This window comes from Lissotriton helveticus, chromosome 3_1 (assembly GCF_964261635.1).
Source record: "Lissotriton helveticus chromosome 3_1, aLisHel1.1, whole genome shotgun sequence".
NCBI classification, from domain to species: domain Eukaryota; kingdom Metazoa; phylum Chordata; class Amphibia; order Caudata; family Salamandridae; genus Lissotriton; species Lissotriton helveticus.
The window spans coordinates 1,478,000,744-1,478,026,257 of NC_136061.1; positions in this window are offsets into that span (position 1 = coordinate 1,478,000,744).

The following is a 25,514-nucleotide window of genomic DNA, read 5'->3' on the forward strand; positions in this document are numbered from 1 at the left end:
GTATTCACAGAAGGCACTTACTCATTTTGGTATTCACAGAAGGCACTTACTCATTTCGGTATTCACAGAAGTTAGGACTCCTAACTTTAGGACTTCTAAATGCCTTCTGTGAATACCAAAAGCCTTAAAATTAGGATTTTTCTCAGTTTAGTAGTAGTAAAGTTAGGAATCCTAACTTTAGGACTCCTAAACTGAGAAAAATGCTAATTTTAAGACTTTCGGTATTTACAGCAGGCATTTAGGAGTCCTAAAGTAAGGAATCCTAACTTTAGGACTCGTAAACTGAGAAAAATCCTAATTGTAAGACTTTCGGTATTCACAGAAGACATTTAGGAGTCCTAAAGTTAGGAGTCCTAACTTTACTACTACAACACTGAGAATAATCCTAACTTTAAGACTTTCGGTATTTACAGAAGGCATTTAGGAGTCCTAAAGTTAGGACTCCTAACTTCTGTGAATACCAAAATGAGTAAGTGCCTTCTGTGAATAGCAAAATGGTAGTAAGTTTAGGATTTTGTCCTAAGTTAGTTCTGTGAACCAGGCCCGTAGTGTTGATTAAATGCCAAGGCACATAGCCTGTACGGAAGTTTTGTAGCGTCCAGCCTAATAGCATGATAGAACGTAGTTGAGAATGACCATGTTGCAGCATGACCAAGTATTGTTCCATGATGTCTATCATGCAGTCCAATGAATATATCCTGGATGACAGTCGTTAACCCATTTTCTACTACAGAGAGAGATTTCTCTAAATTAAGACAATCAATTTCTCGTATTCGTTCTGCAGTCTATGCTTGAGAAATCTTCCATACTTCGTTATAAGCAGCATAGATACCGGCATATATGAAACGTTTTTGTCGCGGTTTTCTTGGTCCTAGCAAGAATTCCCTACGGTCTGCGCCGTCTTTAAGAAAAGATAAGTGTTGTTTTACATCCTCTAGTGTAGCTTTCTGTAGCCAATCACGGCATAGTTTCCCTAGACTGTATGTTGTTACTATCCCAGGAGGCTTTATTTGAACATATCTTGGGTCTGGCCTATTGATGGTGAAACCCCGTGTTTTGTTCAGGAATCGATCTTGACAGTTGTTTGTGTCTGTGGGCTAGAGCAACCATTTTTTCCATTCTGGATCTGATCTCTTGTGATGCAAACTATTATGTACGTCGACCTCCCCGTGTAGTGCTATTACTTGTAGGTATAGGTATGGTCGGTGTGTTCATGTCTAACTCAAGGCAAGACGTTTGTTGGACAGTGTCATTCAAAAACATAATTTGCTCAGGGATGATACAGGCTCTAAACAAAGCTTCTACCCCCTGAACTTGCCAATCTTTTGTACCCTAGACAGTTTTTGTCTCAATGTTGTCTTTCCAAGAGTCGAAACCCCGTCTAGACAGTTGGGCAATAAAGGCTGCAGAATAAATCTGTTTTGTATTAGTTAACATATTTTTCGTTCCTGTCTTGTTCACATTTTTAAAATAAAATGATTCAGCATTTAATAAATTGAACCCTGAAAAATATGGAAAGTTTATTGCAAATGTTTTTGAGCTACCCTTTGGAGGTGTAGGACAATGTTCCCATTGGTTATACATATATATATTTCTAGGCATTGCAGATTTGTGCAAGAAATGATGACCATAATGGTTATAACAATACATTTGTTCATAGTCTGATGAACCCTCTAACTATTCATGATTTGTGAATACTGCAGACATTTCTAGATCAGACATCATGTTATTAACGGTCTCGAAGTCCCAATCATCAGAAAAGGTACTAGAGGTAATAAAGTCACTTAATGAAATCTTGAATAAGTGTGGAATCTTCAAAAGCTCCGACGGGTCAAAAATGTCATATTCAGTTCTGTCCCAAACTATACCATCCGGTATAGGAACGGCTGTGATGTTCACTGCTGAAAAGTCCCTTTATTCACGAGGGGATGATTTGTGTGGCTGGATACACTTGCTGTGTTCATTTGAATATATCTTCCATTTATCAGCATACCCAGAGTTATTACCAGAGCTAACCAAAGTAGAAAGAAGAATATTCCCAAAACAATTCATAGTTCAATCCATGGTGAAACCAGATAAGTCTTTTTCAGGTGATGGAAAAAGTCTGTTGCCTGTTCTTTGAAAGTTCTTTGCTCTGGCGTCGTTTCAGGTTCGCTGGGATCCTCAGAAAACGTTAATGAAATAGCCATAGGCAGTTCTGTCAATGGTTGGAATTGCATCCGGATTTGTTGAAATCGCTGGAACCACTTGATCACTTTTTACGTCGTTGTAGACAGGTGTATCAGGACGAACTGTTATTTGGGTTTCAAGAGGAACCAGTTCCATAGCTTTGTTGCTTAGTCCTTCTTTTCTCACTGTAGACTCTTCAAAGGTGATGAGTTTCTCAGTTTGAACCTCTTGGACTGTAGCCACGGGAGCGTGTCTGCTACATTGTCGGGGTCCACTTGGTCTACTGCTTAGTATCGGCCACATAGTGTGGTTTGATCAGGTCGATGGACACAAATCTTTTCTCCTTTTTACCAGCAAGGGGCGGCACTAAAACTGTTTTTGATCTGTGGATTGCTAGGACAGGTACTGGTTGTCTGTAAGAAGGCTCAAATTCCTTCTTGTCCACGATCTTTTATCTGAATAGATCACCAAGCTTTGGGATCCAGACAGGCCTTGCTGGGACGGTTGGTTTTTCCCCGGTGGTGGTTGGCTTCAGGAACACGTTGATTTGTTTCGATCTCGTTCATTTAAGTCCTGTAAAACAGCCAAACGATCTTTGATATCAAATGTCTTATTTTCCACCACTGTTCCATGACAATCAAGATCCGGAACCAACATTCTTGTCCCAAATAGGACCTCATATGGAGTGACACCCCCTAGAGAACTTCTTGGCAAATTGTTTAGACTACGTTGGACTCCTTACAGATGTTTGACCCACCCATCACCCGAACCTAATATCCTAATTGTCATAGACTGCTTTATGTCCCGTTTTTTTCTTTCCACAACTGAATTTCCCTCGGAATGGAATGGAGATGAGTACCACAATTCAACGCCCAAACTGGCCATGGCTTCTTTGTAAGCTCAAGAGCTAAACGCAGGGCCCTGGTCAGAGTGTAGTGTGCCTATTGCGTATGTGCTGATAAAGACTCGCAAATCTTTTATAACAGTTCAAGCATCAGCCGAGCGCTGAGGCCACATCCAAATGAACCTAGAACACAAATCCACTGCGACCATGATATATTTATAGTTATCATCCCTTTGTAAGGGACCGCAGTTGTCCAGGTAAACACACGCTAATGGTTTATCTGAAATTAACAGGGGCATCTGCGCAGGACGTTTCACAGACGAGACTTTCATCTTTTGGCATATATCACAGTCCAAGACATAGTTTCTGGTCTGTTTCCTAATGCCGGGCCACCAGTATCGTTGCTTTAATAATGACACTGTGGCGGAAACACCTGCATGAGCAGAGGCGAGCCCTTCATGTGCTGCTGGGATTAATCCTAATCTATGTTCCTTGTTTGGCATTACCCTATCCCCCACTCCAGGGATTCGGGCAAACGGAACATTGTTCGCATCAATTATATATGTGTGTAGGAGAGTAGGGTCTGCTTCCTATGGTCACCCCCACTTTTTGCCCTGATTCACTGTTTTTTCGACTCTAGTGTGGCTGTGGGCCTGCTAATCAGACCCACAGCCCAGCTGTCCTCTCTCTAAATTCATACCATGTACTTTAGGTACATACCCAATTGGGTATCGGGTCACCTTTGTGAGCCCCTGTATAGTGTACCATAGGTACCCAAGGCATAGGTGCCTCCAAGGCCTACCAGGGGCTGCAGCATGTATTATGCCACCCCTGGCTGGCCATCCAAACTGACACAACTGGCTGATCAGTCAGCTGGGGCAAGGTCGTGTAATCACCCCTTGCTTAGGTATAGTATTTCTATACCTACCACTATATATAGACACATATATACCTATAAGTCACTCCTATGGCAGGCCTTAACAATAAGCAACTCCAGTGCCTTGAGACCCTCACTGGTGATATGCTGTGCTTTATACATTCTTGATTGATTAAGAGGTCAATTAGTACTCCCTGCATCTCTCTGTGAAGCCTGGATGAGAGAGGGAAACTGCCAAAACCTAAATCCTACACTCTACCTACTGGGGCCCTTGCACCGCGGTGATGATTCTCCATGATCCAACTCGTATCAGCCTCTTCTGGCTGCTCGTGCTGCCCTGGAGTAAGCATGCCAGTTTGGTTTGCCTATACCCTCCTTTCCGCCTTTGGAGATGGGGCGTGACAAGCCCCTACAGCCAAAGCTGGCCCAAACCAAAATGGGCCGGTAAACCAAACCTACTGTAGATAAAAAAGGGACTGCAGAGGCACCTTCCCGCATCGATAACATGCAGCAACAAACAGACCTACCGTCATCCTCAAAGCAACAGTAGCAGTAGAGACAAACGTCAATGAGATCCAGCTGGATGTCTCCATGCTGCGCCAAAATATTTGCAAAGTTGCAGACAGAGTGACGGAGGCTGAAGCCAGGGTCTCCATGTTAGAAGATGAAATGACAACCTTAAACGCAAGGGCTACAAGTTGCTCCCCACAGATGCTTCTCTGGAAGAACGAGCAGAGGACACCCAAAACCAACCCCAGGTAAACAACTGGTTCCTCGTTGGGTTCCCAGAGAGGATTGAGACATCCGGGGCAGACTGTTTTCTGGTTCCGTTCTTGTGTCCCATCGGATAAGCTGTCTATTTGTTTCACAGTGGAGAAGGCATTTCAGGCCCTGGCTGAACAGCGGCCCCCAGGGGGTTCCTCGCCCCATTATAGACTGCATCCTCAACCACTGGGATTCAGGAAGTCATCCTCCAGTAGGCTCAAAATCACCAAGATCTGCACTTCCTTAACACCAAGATCATGATCTTTCCAGACTACACCCTTCTGGTCCAGCAGCGCAGATGCTTGTTTGAGGATGTTAAACGGAAACTCCAGTCACTTCAGATCCAAAATATGCTCCTATTCTCCTCCCATCTAAAAGTAATTTTCAACTCGTCCACCTATTTCTTTTACACTCCCCTACAGGCATGGGACTGGGCGACGGATCAACAGGCACTCCGGCCCACCCGAGTTGGGGAGGCAGCGGACTCGAGGACAGCTGAGTCCGCAGGAGCTCCACCCTCCTCAGGTACCCCATAGAAAGAGAACACACTCAAGGAGGGGCCGACTGAACCTGCGCAGGAATCCATGATCATAGAGCCTACCTCATGCTGGGAGTGTACTGGAAGCTCTGGACCCAGAGGCATTGCTCTCCGGCAACTCAACTCTCTTGCAGACTCAAGATGGCAATCATGAGCCACTCATTTCAAGCCTGGCAGGTGATGAGGTGCAGAATAATCCAGTCATAGATAGCCAACCTTGGTGCAGATGCCGTGAACTACTCTACTGCTGTATTTGCATACAATTATTTTGTTTTCCTGTGTTCATATGTTCTTTTGTTGTTTTATTGTGATAATCAGAAACTGCTGTCAGGCAGAGTGATCCTTCCATTGGGCAATCAGGAGCCTCGGATGGATCCTGAGACACCCTACTACTTCCTTTATGTTTCAATGTTGGGTGACAGATGCTTCAGGGTTGGGAGGCAGTTGGGTGGAATGTGTTAATGTTCTGTTTTGCTTTATTGTTCTGACTTTCTTTTTGAAGGCATCTACAACACATTTCCTCCACTGTGTGCGCTTACACACAATTTGCACTATGGCTCCACTGGGTCTATCCCCCCTGGGGACCGGGAGGCTTCTCATCAACACAGGGACCAGTCCACCACTTTCCAGTCCCACCCTAAATGGTTAAGGTAATGTAAAAGGTCTCCTTTACCGTAATAAGAGAGAGGCGGTTCTGCCCTATAAAAAGCGGTTTCACCCGGATGTGGTCATACTCCAAGAAACACACCTTTTAGGCTTCCACTGTCCGATCCTGGGCTGATTTGGCTATATCAGAGTTTTTCATGCCGGCTTCTCAGGAGCTTCACGAAGTGTCGCCTTCCTGCTGCAAAAGGCCTTTCCTATGGTGATGTCCTACTTACACATAGACCCGCAGGCGAGGTTTGAGGGATTGAGGGCTTTCTAGAGGCTCGACATTACAATTTCCTCAGTCCGATACTGCACTCACCAGTGCAGGCACTCCATGACCATGTGGTGGCACTTCCCCCCAGGGACTACTCTGATAGGTGGGGATTTTAACACTGTCCCAGATCCCAGACTGGATATTTCTTAGCCCTCTTCGCCAGGCACGACAACTGTACATTCACGTCAGCAGCGCATAAAACGGGATTCCATAATTGATCTTCCTCAACGCATCTCCGATCACGCACTGTCATCTTATAATTGGGCCCCCTTGGGACTGCCTACGACCTATGAGAGGAATCAACACCTGGCACCTGGTAGATCAAGACTGTGCTGACTTTATAAGCTCAACTGTAATACTGTGGCCTCCGCTGTAACCCCTACGGGCGTTCAGTAAACCCACCATAAGAGGTCTGATCAAGGGATATATAAGGGGAAATAAGACACACCAACAGGCACAGGTTATAGATTTAGAAGCCCAGATCTCTGCGACATTGAGCACAGCTAGCACTGGCAAGGTCATCCCCGAAACAGATCTCCCTAGAGGAAGCTAGGCAGTGCTGGAGAACGGCGGCCCAGCTAGTCTACGAAAATGGAAACAAATCGAGCAAGCTCTTATTCGTTGTCAACTCATGCCGCCTCGACTAGGATAGTACCGGCCATTAGCAATTCTTATGGAAGTATGCCCACGGTTGCTCATGTTTTCGTGGCTTATTATCAAAACTTATATACAGTGACCCCCTGTGCCCCCACATGAGCTCACATCCTCACAGGAGATTCCCCTGCACTCGATTTCCTCTTCTGTGGGGCGAGAACTTGACCAACCAATCATGACTGAGGAAATAAATGAGGCCATTTCAGATCTCAATTAAGGCAAGACCCTGGAACAGACCGGTTCCCCATCAAATGCCTTGAAAGCTACCAGATCCATTTGCTCCATCACCTACTGGCCCTCTACACTGAGGTGGCATAGCGTCGATCATTCCCCAGACCTGGACCCTGCCACTATTGTGGTGATTTCCAAAGCCAACCAGCCTGCAGAATATTGCTCCTCATTAATGCCTATCTCTCTCATAAACACCAACATCAAAGTGTTTGCGAAGTTCTTAGTGAATAGATTGTTAGACACTGAGCTACCTAATCCACCCGGACCAATGTTGGCTCATGCCTGACTGGAGCACTTGCCGTTTCATACGGAGGGTACAACTCACCCTGCCCCAGCCGCTCCGGTTGATCGTCTCTGTGGCCCTACTCCTTATTGACTTTGAAAAGGCCTTTGACACTGTTGCATATACCTTGAAAACTGTGCTTTTGGGCTTTGCTTCTGCGGACTCATCAACTTGCTATAAAGTTCTTCCTACAGCCCAGGTCAGGGTAAACTGAGTACTATCCTCAACCTTCCCGATTCACAGAGGCACCCACCAGGGCTCTCCCTTGTCTCTGTCATTATTTGCCCTAGTAATCCAAACCTTGGCATGCCTTATCAGATGCAACACCCAAATTCAGGGATGGCTTTAGGAGGTGGGATCCTAAAGAGCACATGGCTCTCAATGTTGGTGGCATCCTATTATTTCTGGAGAATCCGCAGTTTTCTGTCCCCAAATGCCTCAAAATCCTTTGCCTATATGGTGAAGCCTCTGGTCTTTTGATAAACATGAACAAGTTGCTGTTTGTATTGGTTGAGGGAGAGACCAGAGGACAGTCTTGGTGCCCTGCAATCACGATATGCTGTCGCTCCTTCAAGTATTTAGAAATCTGTATCTCCCACCTCCCAGACCTGGCCTGGACTCTTAATTCCAAGCCCCTTATGCACTCCTTGACTTGGCACCTTGGGAAATGGGGTCTCTTGCCTCTAAGCGCTATGCGGTGGGTAGCATTATTTAGGATGATGTGTCTCCTGTTCTTTTTGTATGTCATTGTGAATGTCCATCAAACAATCCCACAAGGACAGCCCTTTTGTGCCTCTTGGAGAAGGTTGGGGGACTGAGACTGGAGAGAACCTTTATTGCCGTGGCAACATTGTTGGCCAAACAAGATATCACTGTTACCTGGAAGTTGCCGGAAACCCCCTCATTGAAGGGGTGGAGAAGAGGGATGGACTGATGTGCCCGCCAAGAGAAGCCGATCTACGAGGCACGGTCATGCCACCGAAAGTATAAGATATGGAGTGGGTTTTTGGTTCTTTCCCTTTTTTTAGTTTCGCTACACCAGCTTTCATATGGCACCCTGATTTGCACCCAGTGAGACACGCAGATCTCCTTTCGGATGCCCAGATGGGCCTGTTTTTGTGTTTTGAGTTTTTTTGTTTTACCACACCAGCATTCACGAAGCACCCTGACGTACACACGATAGGACAGACAGGCTTGGCCTCCCCTTTCAGACTTGTAGTCCCACTGCCAACCCAAGCACCATGTCACACCATTGATAAACGCCCCCCTGCGCATCATGTCCTGGAACATTAATGGCCTCCTGGACCGCTTTAAACGCATGGCTGTCCTCAGATACACACAGCCCTTAGGGGCGGACATCTTACTCTTACAAGAAACCGACCTGGGGGCGTGTCTTGGAGAGTCAAGATAGCGGGCGCACTTTAAGAGTGCTCGGGACCCCTTCTATCATCCGCTCCACATTCTATCATCACCGGCGTTCTCCTTCTTACCTGCTTGGCGTTCGGGGCTCCAACTTGGTCTGGCTGGCTGCCATCTGCACAAACACCGGCCCAGATCCTCTCCGCGACTGACTTCTGCCTGATGAAATGCCCCGGAGCATAAGATGGGGACCCTGCCTCTGGGGCTGCCTGGTGGCCTTGATTCTTGCCTGAAGAGTCCCTGCCTGCATACCGTCTGACCTTCCTTTGCAGATGTGGTGCGGTGCGTGGGCTCCCCATCGCCTACGGTCCTGAGAAGCCCGGCAGGGAAACTCTCTTCTGGGCCGCAGCCTTCCCTATTCGGGTGCCGGCTCTGGGGACGTGAGGGGGCGCGGCCTCGGAGGCGGTCGTAGTGCCGGGCATGGGAGTGCGGGTGCTGGCGGCGTTGGCTGTCCCCTCCTCCCCCCTTACCTGCAGTGCGGAGTGCGGCGGGAGGCTGTGGGTTGCTTACCCGCTGCTGTGTGGACAGTGCCTGGTGGGCCCGAGACCGTGGTGGCGGAGAGACACACAGCTGCTGGGTCGGGCAGCGGCGGATCCCCCTTGCTGCTTGGGGACTCTGTTGCAGAGAGCCTGCCTGCCATCGGCCTCGAGGCTGCCTTTTGCCTGGCGATCCCTCCGGTGCAGCCTCTGGGCCTCCCATCCAGCAGTCAGTCACTACCTTCTGCCGGGAGGCCCAGAGTGGCGGCGGAGGACTCAGGACATTCGGTTGCCTGATCGGGCAGCATAGGGCTACAAGGTGGGCTCGGCCTTCCTGAGGTGAGAGGGGTTGTGCTGTCGGTGGGGGTGGGGGTGCGATCGGCTGCTAGATCGGGCAGCAGGCTCTGGTTGTTGGGGCCTAACTCCCCTCCCTCGCTCCATTTTGCTGGTGGCCCCCCTCCCCCCATAGGCCGTGAGCCTGCGACCAGCCTCCTGATCTCCTGGCTGAGGGGCTGTGGGCCGGTTCCCCCCCTCTCATTCCTTGGGGACTGACCGGAGCGGGAGGTTCTGCCGGCGGCTCCCCCGGGATCACTGCCCGATGGACGTCCCTTTGGGGGTGCTGAGGCTGTACTGTTGCTGGGGGGGGCGAGGGGGAACTTCGGCTGCTACATCAGGCAGTACGGGATTGACTGGTGGGCCCCCCCTGCCTGACTCCACTGTGGCCCCGCGCCCCTCTGCCTCTTGACTGCCGTGATCAGTGTGTGGACCTCCTGTTGGACCAAGGGGCTGCTTCGTCGCTGAACCATTGTCAAAGGTCCCCTGCGGACTGCGCCACCACCCAGGGTGACTCATATCCAACCCCCGCTTTGGCATTAGAGTGTGAGCCCTATCATTCATGGACCTTTAAACTTTGACTGCCATATTTTGGACTGGAGAGGTTCCCTCTGATGCACCGACCCGGCATTCGGTGGTGGGGCTGCCGGGTGCAACGGGACACGGCTTTACGTTCCCTCGGTCTCCGCTCCCGGAGCCTGGGCGTCTGTTTTGGGGGGGGAGTGCTGAGGTGGTGTGGGCCAATCCTAGTGGGAGGTATCTCCACATTGTACTGACTCTTGCTTTTGGATCCATCGCTGACGGCTCCTGCACATACCAATTTTTAGTTTGACGCCCTGCACCTCGGGTCTGACATAGGATAACGGCTCTACGCCAAGGTCGGCAGCCCCGGTGGTCGGCTCCGGCATGCTTTCCTCCCCATTGGCGGCCCGCCGGGCTCTGGCGGCGGGCTTGGGATGGGCAAGGACCGTCTTCTGAAGACACCTGCCTCGCACAACCAGACTAAGATGGACCAGTATACCACCACGGAGCGAGGTCTGGGAGGGGAGACCCCGGGTACCTCTCTTGCCCCTGGCACTGATCTTTCAACTATCCTGCAGGCCATCAGCACCTCTCAGGCCTCGGTGGACGGTAAAATTGGAGAGGTCCGTGTGGACATGGCCCTCATACGCCAGGATCTTAGAAATGCCACAGCAAGAATATCTGAGGTGGAGTCGCGTATCTCCACGATGGAGGATGAGCTAGGACAATTGAAAACCCAGATGGCCAGTCTACAAAGCCGCCTACATCGGCGCGCTGAAGACGTGGAAAATCGTTCACGACTAAACGACCTCCGCGTTATCGGCTTTTCTGAAGGAATAGAGCAGGGGAAGACGGAGACTTTCATTGAAACATGGCTTAAATCTTGGCTACCCAGTGATACCCTCTCTGCTTGGTTCTCGATTGAACGAGCTCACCACTCCTTGGCCCCGAAGCCCCCTGCCGGCTCTCCACCTCGCCCTATAAGAATTAGAATTCTAAACTTCAGACACAGAGACACCATCCTTAAGGAAGCGCAGCTCCATGGCCCCTTGAAATTCCAGAACCAGACCATCATGCTCATCCCCGATTACACAAAAGAAGTCCAAGCGCAGCGGCATATGTACACGGAGGTCAAACAAAAACTCCGCAATCTCGGGCTGCGGTATGGCCTCCTTTTTCCAGCGCGCCTCCGTGTTATTTTTCAGGACAAACCGATTTTCTTTGAGTCGCCCTAAGCGGCCTGGACATGGCTTATGGAGGAGCGGCCCTTGAGTGCCCGACCCGTCCTCTCCTCGCCTCAGCCGCCTCCCTCTATGGTACATCCTCCTCCTCCTCCCAAGCAGCAGCAGCGCGCACCAGATCCCAAAGGAGGCACAATCGCCGAGGAGGGCTCTTGCAGTCGCCTGCCCTTGGACCTGCACATCAGCAACCCACTGGATCTTCCTTGCCCCCGGGGATGCGCACCCGGACCGGTTTACTGGAACTGCTGGACCGACAATCTGCTTCACCCGCCTCATCCCGCCCTCTTGAATCGGACTCAGACCTCTCCAGGAGCCCCTGGATGCCGGGCTCGGGAGGGACGATTGGTGCGAGCCTTGCTCCGGACCATGTCCAAGACCCTTAAACTTTCTACGCACTGATGATATTAGCATATCCGACTAAATAGAAGGGCCGCCCATGCCACGCATTACCCCGCTAAACATTTTAGCTTAGCTATTGTTACTATCTCTTAAGTTGTTTTGCTTTTTGTCCCTTTCTTAGGGTGACAGACGCTTCAGTTTCGGAAGTGTAGGGTGGGGGAGTTGGGGAGGTTTGGGATGGAGTCAGAGCTCCCGCTCCACAACCGGTTCTGCTCATAGTTCCACATAAGCCACAGTTCCATAGTTTACGCAAAACTCAAAATGTCAAAATTCTACGAATCCATCAGCAACAGTCTCAACAGCATCCAGCGCAGGCCCCATCCTGGACCCGGCACGGCAATATCGCTCATTGGAGGGTGCACGTTTTCCCTTGTCCAGCCCCACCCCATGTTCCATGCATGATTCTGATGGCTAACACAGACAGGTCGTTACAAGGTCTGTCTTGGAATGTGAATGGCATGTTGGATCGTATTAAGCGCACCGCCGTTCTCAGATATGCCCAGCGCCACGCGTCTGATGTACTCATGCTCCAGGAGACTCATCTCCTGGGTAGCCATTGCCCTTTTCTGGCTCGATATGGCTTTGATTGAGTGTGGCACTCCGGCTTTAGTCGTGGCGCCCGGGGGGTGGCTGTGATACTACGGAGAGGTCTTCCCTTTACCCCCACACAGATCAGAACTGACTCCCAGGGGCAGTACTTGACTGTCTCCGGAACTCTTGAGGGCCACTCCATCAAATTTGCCTCAGTTTATGTTCCCCCCGCTGCCCTTTCTCAGACCCTGCACTGCCTCACTGAGACTATTTCAGCCCTACCCCAGGGACAGACCATCGTAAGGGGTGATTTTAATGCGGTCTTACAGCCGTAACTTGACTTGACTGGTGCCCCATCCACGACACGACTGTCCCATGCCTCCAAACTCTCGGACTGGACCAGAGCTCTTGGCCTCTGTGACGCCTGGCGGATCTGGCACCCCCTGGACAGACAATTCACCCACACCTCCGCGGCCTACCACACCCACTCTCGCATCGACCTGTTTCTCCTTCCTGCATTTGATTGCCATCTCATCTCCCACGTCTTGATTCTCCCTCGTGGACTGTCAGACCACTCGCCCCTCTCCCTACGCCTTTGGGGATCACGGACGACCGCGCGACCAATATGGCGCTTAAATGCCTGGCTTCTCCAGGACCAGTAGTTCAGGGATACGCTTGGGTTGGAGCTCCAACAATACTTTCGGGTCAATAAAGAATCAGTCTCTTCCCCGGGAGTGTTGTGAGAGGCCGGTAAGGCAACTCTCCGTGGGGTGTCTAGAGGTTTGGTGCATTGGAAGCAGACTGAGCAGACTGCCCGTTTTGCTCAATTGGAAGCACAAGCCCTACGGCTGGAAATGGCTTCTACTGATACGTCCGATGCTTGCTCCTCTAGGCAGTTGGCGGCCCTTAGAGATGAAATCCGTAACATCTCTCTAGAATCGGCTCTTCCGTGGCACGCATCTACGGGTGGGGGATAAAAATGGGAAGCTGCTCCAAAACTTGGTCTCCTACCCCAGAGCCCATAGAATCATCCCTGAAATTCAGGACTCTACCGGTACCTCTCATTACATGTCGCAAGCCATTGCCCAGACGCTGTACTACTCCCGCCTTTACTCTGCCCAGGCCCGGGAAGCCTCACTGTCGACTGTGCTGGAGAGAGCGGACGTCCGTCTTCCCTGTTTGACCAAGGTTGAGTCAAAGGAGTTAGACCTCCCTCTTACCTCCGATGAGATTCACAACACGATCTCACGTCTAAACTCAGGGAAGACACCGGGGCCTGACGGCTTCCCACTGGAATACTACGCAGCCTTTCGAACCTCCTTGGTCCCTCATCTCACTGAGCTCTTCCGATATGTGGCCGAGAAGGGCGCCTTCGCCCTCGAGGCTGACTTAGCCACCATTGTCGTCATCCCAAAGACCCAGCCACCTTCACCTTCCTGCAGGGATTACCGCCCAATCTCCCTTATAAATACAGAGATTAAACTTTTTACAGTGGTGTTAGCCCAGCACCTTCGGCCCCTCCTCCATGAACTAGTCCACCCGGACCAATGCGGCTCTCTGCCGTCGCGAGGTACTCAGCACTGTATACGGTGTTTGCACCTCGCTCTGGCCCACCGCCAACATCTGCCCCCGTACCTTGCTCTACTGCTACTGGACTTTGAAAAGGCCTTCGACACGGTCGATTGGTCTTACTTGGCGGAGGTTCTTCAACTGATGGGCATAGGTCCCATGTTCCTATGTGCCGTTCGCATTCTATATTCCAATCCGCGGGCTAGGGTCCTTATCAACGGGGCCCTCTCTGATGTGTTACCGATCAGGAGAGGCACACGTCAAGGGTGTCCCCTCTCGCCCTTGCTATTTGCGCTGGCCATGGAGCCTCTGGCCTTTCTCATCAGCTCTGATGTAGGGGTCCAGGGCTGGTCCTGGGACCCCCATCATGTGGATAAAATAACCCTCTATGCGGATGATGTCCTTCTTTTTCTGGCCGACCCAGAGCATTCCGGTCCCCGCTGTCTAGAGATACTTTGAAGCTACGAAAGCGTTTCCGGACTCCGACTTAACCCCGCCAAATCTACCCTTGTCCCTCTCTACATATTGAGAGCTTGCTTTGAGTGGCAATCCACCATTCCCATCAGGAGACAGTCCTTTAAGTACCTGGGAATTTGGATAGCCCTCCTACCGGAGTTGGAATGGGCTCTGAATATCACTCCCCTGATCACCAAAGCCAAGGCTGATCTTAAACGCTGGCAAGCTCTGCCGCTTAATCCCCTAGGCCGTAGTGCCTTTTTAAAATGATGATTCTCCCTCCCTTCCTTTATATCCTCTAAAATATTATCCACCGCCTTCCGGGGAGTTGGTTCCGAGATTTTGACGGAGCTCTCACCAGAAGATCGCGCATCGCCCTGGCTCACTGTAGGATCCCGCCCTTCGATGGTGGCATGGGAGTGACTAACTTACACCTTTATTACTTAGCGACCAGACTCCTTGTAGTCCATGATTGGTATACAGGAGGTTGGTCAGACCCGGCCTACCGGACGGAGCTTCATTACATGGATTTCCCACAGCTGCATGCTTATCTCTACGGCACCCCTATACCGCTCACTCTCCCCCCGATCACTAGATCAGTTTTGGTGGCTTGGCGCTCTGCCCTCCGGCACACCCGTTGGGATAGATGACTTACTCAACACACACCCCTTTGGCAGGGCACATGGCTCCAAGAGACGTCCTCCCTTATGGGCTTCCGGTCCTGGGACCACGTTGGGATCTCTCTCCTTGGGGATGTTTGGGTGAAAGATCACGTTCGGACCTTTACCGACTTACAAAAGCGTCATTCCCTCAACACCTCCAAAATCTATCGATACCTCCAACTCCGCCACGCACTCACGGCACATATCCCTCCCGGTACATCACTACCTGAATTCTGCCCATTAGAGGCGCAGGTACTTATGGGAGACCTGGGGCGGGGAGGGGTCTCAAGGATATACCGATCTCTGATTAACAACACCCCAACCAACCTGGATATAGTCCGAGCCCGCTGGGAGGGATGGGTGGGTCCCTTGGAAGATGCGGATTGGCGGGGCGCCCTGATGGCCCCCAAAACCCTTATGACCTCCTCCAAGCTTCGCCTCATCCAACTATACTACCTCCACACAGCCTACCTCACCCCAGTACGCTTGCATAGGGCACGATTGCGCCCTTCCCCTGATTGTGCTTGCTGTGGCCAGACCCCAGCAGATTTTTTTCATATGGTGTGGACCTGCCCGGCCTTTGCTTCGTTTTTGTCTAGTATAGTAGCGGAGCTCACCCAGACTCTAGGCTGGCAGGTTCCTCACGACAGCAAATCAAAAGGGAGAGAGAGGACTAGGTAAGCTAGTCCGGGTCCCCTGATTATATGTAGAAATATCAATATAGGACTAGCTAGGTTGTGTTAGTGAGACTCAGGAGGTACATCTGTTGGCAAACCCTCAGGTTTGGTCATGAAGCCCTCACACACCAACCTAGTTGGTGTCATGCTTCATCATCGGGCCCACCACAGTGACACCGAATGTGTCCCGGGTGTGCTGCGACTCCAGATTACTGAGGAGCTGGTATGCTTGCTGAGTGTGCAGTGATAGTGGGAATGAACGTGAAAGGTTAAAAGCTATACAGGTGGTCCCAGTTCCCGAGGGTGAAAGGTAAATTTTAATACCTGGGCTCCTGTTAGCAAGATAAAAAGGCTGTGGACGATGTGGAGTGTATTAAGAGCTCCTACGTCCTTGTGGTCTACATGTTTCAGCCAGGCCTTTTGATTAAAACTGGCTTTCCTCAGGACCAATGAGTATGTGTGGGTGACAATAAACTATATTAAGTGACAATGTGTGGTAGAAAATGTGTTGCACTCGCTAAGGTGCTGTACGTGTAAGAGGGGGATTCCCTCTACTTTACTGTACATAGAACACAAAGACAATACAGACATACAAGGGAGAACCAGTGAGAATGGTATTTACCAAAACACAACATATGGCCGACTTCTAGTGTTCGTGAGCGACCTAGAGCGGCGGATAACGTGGCCATGAGCGTTTGCCATGGCTGAAGTGAAAATATGGCGGTAAAGTTTTAAACGCAGTGGCGGTGGTGGGCTACACAGCGAAACAAGCATGGCGTGAGGTACAGGTAAGTATGGTACATAATTCCTCACACTTGCTACTTGCTGTTAAAGCCTCATGGGTCACTTGGCCCATGTTTGGGTGAAAGATCACGTTCGGACCTTTACCGACTTACAAAAGCGTCATTCCCTCAACACCTCCAAAATCTATCGATACCTCCAACTCCGCCACGCACTCACGGCACATATCCCTCCCGGTACATCACTACCTGAATTCTGCCCATTAGAGGCGCAGGTACTTATGGGAGACCTGGGGCGGGGAGGGGTCTCAAGGATATACCGATCTCTGATTAACAACACCCCAACCAACCTGGATATAGTCCGAGCCCGCTGGGAGGGATGGGTGGGTCCCTTGGAAGATGCGGATTGGCGGGGCGTCCTGATGGCCCCCAAAACCCTTATGACCTCCTCCAAGCTTTGCCTCATCCAACTATACTACCTCCACACAGCCTACCTCACCCCAGTACGCTTGCATAGGGCACGATTGCGCCCTTCCCCTGATTGTGCTTGCTGTGGCCAGACCCCAGCAGATTTTTTTCATATGGTGTGGACCTGCCCGGCCTTTGCTTCGTTTTTGTCTAGTATAGTAGCGGAGCTCACCCAGACTCTAGGCTGGCAGGTTCCTCACGACCCCATGCGCCTGCTCCTCGGTGTCTTTGATGGCTTAGACGGATCTAGAGCCGATAATCTCTTTTTGGGCACAGCTCTTGCAGTTGCGAAACGCGACATAGCGGCGGCATGGGCAAACATCGGACCCCCTACCCTGCGGAAGTGGCGACGAGGGGTGGACTGGTGCGCCGCCCTAGAAGAACCCCTGTTCGAGGCCCAGGGGTGTCCGAGAAAGTTACAGAGGATATGGGGCAAGTGGTTGAATTTGCTATCTTTTTAATGTTCTTGCTGCCCTCTAAATGTATAAGTACATGTTGCCTTCTATATGGACGGAGGAGGCTGTGCCATCATTCCTTAGAGCTGGATTATGTTGTTTGTTGCACACGGATATTGTGTATTCATGCTGACAAGTGCTGGATTTTTTTCTGTTGCATATATGAAATGCCAATAAAATTTGATTATCAAAAAAAAAGGAAACCCACCTGCTGGGTAATCTCTGCCCCTTCTTAACACGGTACGGCTATGACAGAGTGTGGCACTCAGGATTTACAAGGGGTTCCCGAGGGGTGGCGATCTTAGTGAAACGCTCCCTTCCCCTGGTGACTGTCCAAACGACTCTTGATGCCCAGGGCACTTTTGTGGCCCTCAGTGGCACACTAAATGGCAACCCGCTTAACCTGGTGTTCCTTTATTCTCCCCCCTTGATGCTGACGACGATCCTAGCTAAGTCTGTTGACCTCCTGGTGTCTCTGCCCCATGGTCCCACATTCCTTGGGGGCGACTTTAACGTGGTCTCATCACCCTACCTTGACACGACAGGCTCTCCATCCCCTGGTAGAAATGCACAGGCCAAGCAGCTGAGGTCTTCGTCCGCATCACTGGGTTTATGCGATGCCTGGCGATTATGGCACTCTCACTCTAAACAATTCACACACACCTCAGCGGTACACCACACACAGGCACGCATTGACACCATCTTCGTTCCTTCGATGGACTATCTTTTGATTCAGGACGTCTCGCTTCTTCTGAGAGGTATCTCTGACCAGACCAGTCGCCAGTGATGATCCGCACAGGTCCCCCCACCTATGCCGCCTACTACCGGAAGCTATACGAGGCCCGAGCCCCAACCCTGTCCCTTACGGACCTGATGGACGTGGAGGGTGGCCGCCTTCCATGTGTAGATGCCCCCGCTCAAGTCGATCTGCATCACCCCATTTCCCGTGAGGAAATTGGAGACGCAATCGCTCTTGTGTCATCTGGCAAGACACCGGGCCCAGGTGGCCTTCCTCAAGAATACTATGCCCAATACCGGATGTTCTCCCCCACCTCCGAAATCCTAGCCCCCCTCACCACAGTGCGCTGATTACCGACCCATTTCCCTCATCAACACTAAAGTCAAACTGTTTGCCACCCTCCTTGCCCAGCACCTCAAACCCCAAATGTCTACGTTGGTCCACCCCGACCAACGTGGGTTTATGCCCTCTCGCGGCACCCGACACTGTCTTCGCAGAGTGCACTCCACCTTGGCCCATCGCCACCTCCTCACCCCATACCTACCGCTTCTCCTGGTAGGCTTTGAGAAGGTCTTCGACTCGGTGGACTGGGGCTTCCTTCAAGATGTTCTTGACATGATAGGACTTGGTCCCCGCTTTCGGGCCATGGTCAAGGTTCTGTACGCCCTCCTGAGGGTTCGTGTTCTAGTAAACTGAGTCCTGTCGGAGCCCTTCTCGGTCTGTAGAGGGACGAGGCAGGGCTGTCCCCTTTCTCCCCTGCATTTTTGCCTTAGTGATGGAGCCCTTGGCGTCCTTGATGATGTCTTGCAGTCAGGTGCAGGGATGGGAATGGCCCAGCGCTGAACCGGATGAAATCGCCCTCTACGTGGACGACGTCCTCGTCTACCTGGCAGCTCCTGCCTGGTCAGGCCCCCATTGTCTTTGTATCTTGCAGTCCTTCGAACAGGCCTCAGGCCTCCGTTTGAATTCCAACAAATCGGTCCTGGTTCCCCTTCACCTCTCCCGGGAATGCTTTGACTGGAAGTCCGAAATAACTCTACGTCGTCAATCATTCAAATACCTGGGGATCTGGGTGACCTTGCTGCCTGAGCTCAGCTGGGCCCTCAATGTCACTCCACTGGCGAAGCGGGCCAAGGCAGACCACCAGCGGTGGCAGTTGCTGCCCCTCAACCCCATGGGGAGATTGACCCTTTTTAAGATGATGGTGCTTCCCCGCCTCCTTTATATGCTTCAGAACACCCCCATGTGCTTTCCCAGAGCCTGGTTCCGTGAACTTGACGGCTTAGCCAGCAAGTTCTTACGGGGAAAGGATAGGTCCAGGCTAGCGCTCAGAACTTGCAGGATCCCCTCTTTCGATGGGGTTTTGGGGATGACTCACCTTTACCTATACTATTTAGCCACGCAACTTCTTTCCATACATGACTGGTTCAACGGGAGGTGGTCTGGTCCGGCCTATAGGCCTGAACTAGGGGAACTGGGCCTCATCAGAATCCAATCCTTTCTATATGGGACCCTGATTCCTTCCCGTCTTCCGGAGATGACGAGCTCTGTATACTTATTTACAACAAGGGGTGGTGATGGACAGAGTCTCTGAATTAAGCAGAGTACTCTCACCCAGTCAAGAGATCAGGGCTAGATCCAACACCGTTTTTTAGCTCATTGCACCATCCCAGTTTCGGAACCTGGCTGTATGCAAATTAGTCTGTCCCTGGCCCAGTGCATCATGGGAACAGGGCAGACCAGACTACAAAAGCCAATTCTTACACTGGGAAGGAAACAAGCTTCCGGGGACCGGTTTCTGGCATTACAGCCGTCTTCGGCCCGGCTTGCTTGAATCCTGATGGTGCAATGAGCAAGGGACTCACATCTGAGTATACCCTTCCACGCTTAGGGTGGACAAAATTATTTACAACAAGGGGTGGTGATGGACAAAGTCTCTGAATTAAGCAGAGTACTCTCACCCAGTCAAGAGATCAGGGCTAGATCCAACACCGTTTTTTTTGTATACTGGCCTGGCGGGCAGTATTGTGACACACCAACTGGACACACACACATTGACCCAATGTACACCCTTGTGGCACGGGATCTGGCTCAAGGAAGTGACCGGGCTTCGAAGCTTGGGACCTCATAGGCATCACACAGCTTGGGGATGTTTGGGTGGGGGATCATATGCGCTCCTTCAAAGATCTCCAAACCAGGTACTCACTGCACCACTTGCAATTCTTTCGCTACCTCCAGCTGCGACATACCCTACGCTCACACCTCACAACAGGCATGCGGTTGCCAGATCATAGCCCGCCTGAAACCCAGATTATGTTTGTGGACCTGGGGAAAGGTGGCATTTCCCGTACACTGATTAACAATACCCCGACTTCCTTGGACCGACTGCGGACGCAATGGAAGGACTGGGTGGGCCCCTTGGAGGAAGAAAACTGGCGCAATGCCCTTATTACCCCTAGAACCGTCACCGCCTCCGCTAGGCTGCGCTTGGTGCAGCTCTATTATCTGCATGCCGCATATCTCACCCCTTTACGCCTTCATTGCGCAGGGCTTAGTCCGTCCTCAGCCTGTACCAGGTGTGTATATGACCCGCTGACTTCCTCCACATGGTTTGGGCCTGTCCTCTCTTGGCACGATTTTGGAAGGGCATCGAAGAAGAACTCTCTGAGGTTCTAGGGTGGGGGTTCCACACGACCCTAAGCCCATGATCCTGGGCATCACTAATGGGCTGTACGGGACATGCAAAGAAAAACTGTTCTTTACTACAGCTATGGTGATAGCTAAAAGAGACATTGCTGCCTCATGGAAATGCCCTGAACCCCCAAGTGTGGGGCTTTGGCGGAATGGGGTGGACTGGTGTGTAGTGTAGTTCCTATATTTCCAATAGGCTCTGCGCATTGGAATAATATATCCTATCGATGTGAAATAGGACTGAGGTCAGTATGTCTCTATCGAATATACTACACTTAATTGTGAGTGCCAGCTAGCTCAGAGGTCACTAGAAACTTTCTCGAATACACAAGAAGGGATTAGTTTCTGACAACCGCATAAACATGACAACTTTGTTTCCCTAGGACTGGAACAAATATCTTCAGAGTCATTGAAACAATAGATAACTATTTTACTCAGTCAATCGTGCATGCTTCGTTTCTACAGAGTTGCAGAAAAATAGTGAGACGGGCGTTTTCAATAAAAGAGTTTATTGAACAGTCTTCTTTCTCACACAATAGATATGAACTGCTACACTCGTTAGACAGAATGCAAAGTATAATGCGTACAGCGAGAATAGTATTATAAAATAATACTGTAATAGCATTGTCTGTTGCTATGACATAAAAATACATACATAAATAACACAGGCTAAAATACTCAACTGGTGCTTTTAAAATACGCCTACCCCAATGTACCTAACCTAAGTCTAGTACGAGGTAAGAAGTAAGTATGGTCTTTTTGCATAGGTTTACTTTTTGCCAAGAACTGCCAAAGGTTTCTCTAGGTTCTAATCAGCTCCATACCTTAGAAGGAAAGAGGTTGGTATCTCTGTCTCGGCCTCGATTTCCCAACACCCCGCAAGGGGAGTCAGAAACACTGAAGCTGGATTCTCGGCAGTAGGATGTCAGCTGCTGTTCAGTGCGACAGCTGGAGAGTCGGCTTCCTTCCGCACTTGCTGTAGCGAGCTGCATCGGGCAAGTAGGTAGTCAAACTGCACAGAACCACACCGTGCTTTGCTAGAGCAAGTGAAGGTATGTTTATACCTTGAAGGTGTTTAGGAATGCCAGTTTTGACGTAAAGTCGGGCATATGAACGTCATGAATGAACCCCTAAGGAATAGTTGTTCATGCATAATAATGAGTTTTTGGGAGAAATCAATATCTAGGCTAGTGGAAGTCCCTTCTGCTTATGAGTCTGGTTTTCCAAGAAATTGTTTTGATGTTGATGAACGAATGGAAGTTGCCATGCCTGTATTTGGGTAGCATGGACTATGCCTAAATAAGGACTGGAGTTCTATGCCTATATAAGGGCAATGTAAATTGTACCTATATAATTAAATTTAACATGGGAAAAGTGACGCAAAAGTGGCGCAAGGGGATTGTAAATCTGCCCCTTGGTGCGTATGCAGTTTTACCGTTACTTTTAGATTTCAAATGGGTAGCATGAGCCATTTATTCTGCATGCATATTACCTCGACCACAGTGCCTCGCAAAGGGTTCGATGGATCTTCAGTGGCGTCTTTTGGAGTATGCAGTTTTTTGGCTGCTGTAGGATGTATTGCAGCTTAGATGCGCCTTGTGCCTCCAAACACAAGATGGCGGCACTTATATAGTTGGGCAATATTGCGCTCGGCGGTCATATAGCACAGTGTAGCCCATTGCACCTGCGGATTAATTAGATCAGTAGGTTCCCATATGTTAAGTAAACATCTTCTCGCCTCCGTAGACAGGGAAACTCCCAAAATTCTTTGTATAGTGTTATGTATACTACTCCAGTAGGTGGGGATGTATTCGCACTCCCAGAGAATATGCATAAAGGTACCAAGCAGACCACAATGTCTCCTGCACTGTCCTGTCTCTGAAAGTCCCATATGCACCAATCTAGGTCCCGTAATGTAGACCCTGTGTAGAATCTTAAGTTGGACCAGTCTGAGGTGCGCTGGGATCGCCACCTCTCTCGGAGAGGAGACAGCTGCCCGCCAATCCTCCTCATCCAGCTCTATACCATGCTGCGTCCACTTGGTTTTCAGTGCCTCCAAGGAGTCAGTCCTGTGGTTTATCAGTTTTTTGTATATAAGAGAGATCGTATTGTCAGGAAGGTACCCATCTAACACTCTGTCTTCCAAAGAGGAAGCTTCCGAAGGTTCCATCCCGTCGGGCAGTAATGAAAGAAGGGAATGTCGAACCTGCCCATACCGAAAAAATTCAGATTGTGCGAGTTTTTATTCCCCTTGCATCTCATCAAATGATTTAATCTTCCCCTTACCCCAGATGTCTCCGATCGTGGAAATGCCTATAAGTTCCCATCTATCAAAGCCTTTCGTGTTCCACAACTTACCAAGCCATTCAGAGTCCCACAAGGGGGTGGCCACAGTCAATTTGTCCCGCCACCCCAATGAGTCCGTGGCTACATGCCAGACATGGACGGAATGCTTAGTGGCACCGGTTAATGTCACCTTGTTAGGTCGAGAATACAGGGCTCTGTTATAATTATTGCAGTGGAGAAGCCATTTATCCATGGCATAGCCAGGATCACCCACCCTTCCATAAGTGCAATGATTGATTGCCGCCAAATGGGCAGTCCAATAATATCTTTTGATATCAGAGAGGGAGATGCCTCTGTCGTACCAAGAAAAAGTAAGTTTGTGCAGCGCAATACGAGGCCTGCCCTCCCACAACAGACTCCGCTGCAGAGTCTCAATTTCACGGAAATAACTGGATGGAACTTGCTCCAAGGCGTTTTGCAGTGCATAGAGAAATCGCGGGAGAGCTATCATTTTAAACAGGGCCGCTCTTCCCAACAAGGAAAGAGGAAGTTTCTTCTATCTTAATACATCACATCTGAGTCGATCAAGAGGAGGAAGAAGATTTCGAGAATATCTGACCGTTGGCTCTAGGGACACAAAAATCCGAAGATATTTAAACCCCTCAGCGCTACACTGTATAGGGCAGCCTCTAGGTGGCATCGGGGGGTCACCTTTCAGTAGAAACAAGACGGACTTCCCCCAATTGATCAAGAGTCCTGAGTTCCTTCCGAAGGAGGACAGGACATCAAACACCACAATGAGAGATTTGCGGGGGGGAAGCCAAATAGAGCAAAATGTCATCAGCATACAGAGAAATGCGGTCCTCCCAATCAGGGGACCATCGCAGGCCCCTGATAGATGGTTCCTAACGTATCCAAGCGGCAAGGGGCTCTATAGCCAGTGAGAATAGAAGGGGGGATAGCGGGCAACCCTGTCTGGTACCCCGCCCCAACAAAAAGGAAGATGAGACTCTATTATTTACTACAACTTGAGCGAGCGGCTCCGAATACCGCAGACGTATCCAGCCAATAAATCCGGGCCCAAACCCAAACTTAGTTAATACCGCCCATAAGTAAGACCATTCGATCATGTCAAATGCCATTGTTGCATCAAGTGACGCAATTATAGCCGGTTCTTGCAACGTATGAGCCCTAGCCAACACTACGTGCAGCCTGCGTAAATTTAAGGCCGTATTTCTGTGAGGTATAAAACCAGACTGATCGGGATGTATAAGGTCATTGATAACTTTAATAAGTCTATTTGCCAATAGTTTGGCCAAGATTTTGGGCTCAATGTTGAGCAAAGAGATAGGTCTGTATGAAGCACAGTCTGTTTTGATCTTACCCTCCTTATGTATGACAACTATAGATGCTACCCTCTGATCTCTGGGGAGGGCCCCCCTATCTTTGGACTCCAGGAACATCTCTTTCAGATAAGGCGCAAGACGGTCTGGTTTAAGCTTGTAGAGTTCTATAGGGAGCCCATTGGGTCCCAATGCCTTGCCGGAATTTAAGGATCGGATAGCAAGGGCAATCTCGTCAGCAGTAATATCACTGTCCATAAACTTCATATCTTCAAGGGAGAGGCACGGGAGTTGTATGTCACGAAGCAAGATATGGGAGTCAGCCTCTGAACGAGTAGAAACCGAAGTGTAAACAGTCTGGTAATGTTTAGCAAACGCATCAACAATATTTTGCGGGTCAGTGAGTCTCTCCCCCTCCTCCGTCAGAAGCTCGGGGACCAGCCGGCAAGCCCAATCCTTTTTATCTAACCATGCAATAAGCTTTCCTGCCTTTTCACCCAAATCGTAAAGTCTACCCTGCTGTTCCCTACCAAGAGTTTTGGCCCGTTCCGTAACTATCGCTGTATAACCATGTAGTTTCAGATGCAACTAGTGAAGCTTACATTGAGTCACCCCTCACTCCAGCTCTCTCTCCAACTCCTCGATCTTGGCCTCCAACTCCGTCACCTCCCTATGCCTCTCTTTCTTCGAGCCCGCTATCAGTGATAGGGCATACCCCCTGATGACAGTTTTGAAGGCCTCCCATAGGGACTCCGAGGATGAGACAGATCCCACATTAGTTACAAAATATTCTTCCAACCTGGCAATAAGGTCTCTACGGATTTTGGGATTGTGCAGATACCATGGGTTTATCGGGGCTACCCTCCCTGCCGAGCCACGATGCATTACTATATGAATTTTTCAAAGAATTCTTGATCTCTATGAATAGTTCTACTTTAAGCAGATTAGTTGTGCCAAAAATGAAAGATACAAATTTGGAGAAAAAAAATTATTCATAGGAAAAAGTTCTAATTTCTAATTTCTAATTTAAAACATTTGTAAAGCGCGGCGTACACCTGTCGGTTTCTTGGCGCTGAAGGAGGGTTTTAACTACTGAGACAAAGTGGGAACCGGTAGTAGAGCTAAAGATAGTCTCTTGTTTTGAAAAATGAAGGTCAAATTCAAATATCTCATAACACTGTGTACTCAAAAGTCAGTGTTAGTGCTTGTAGAAAACATCACATC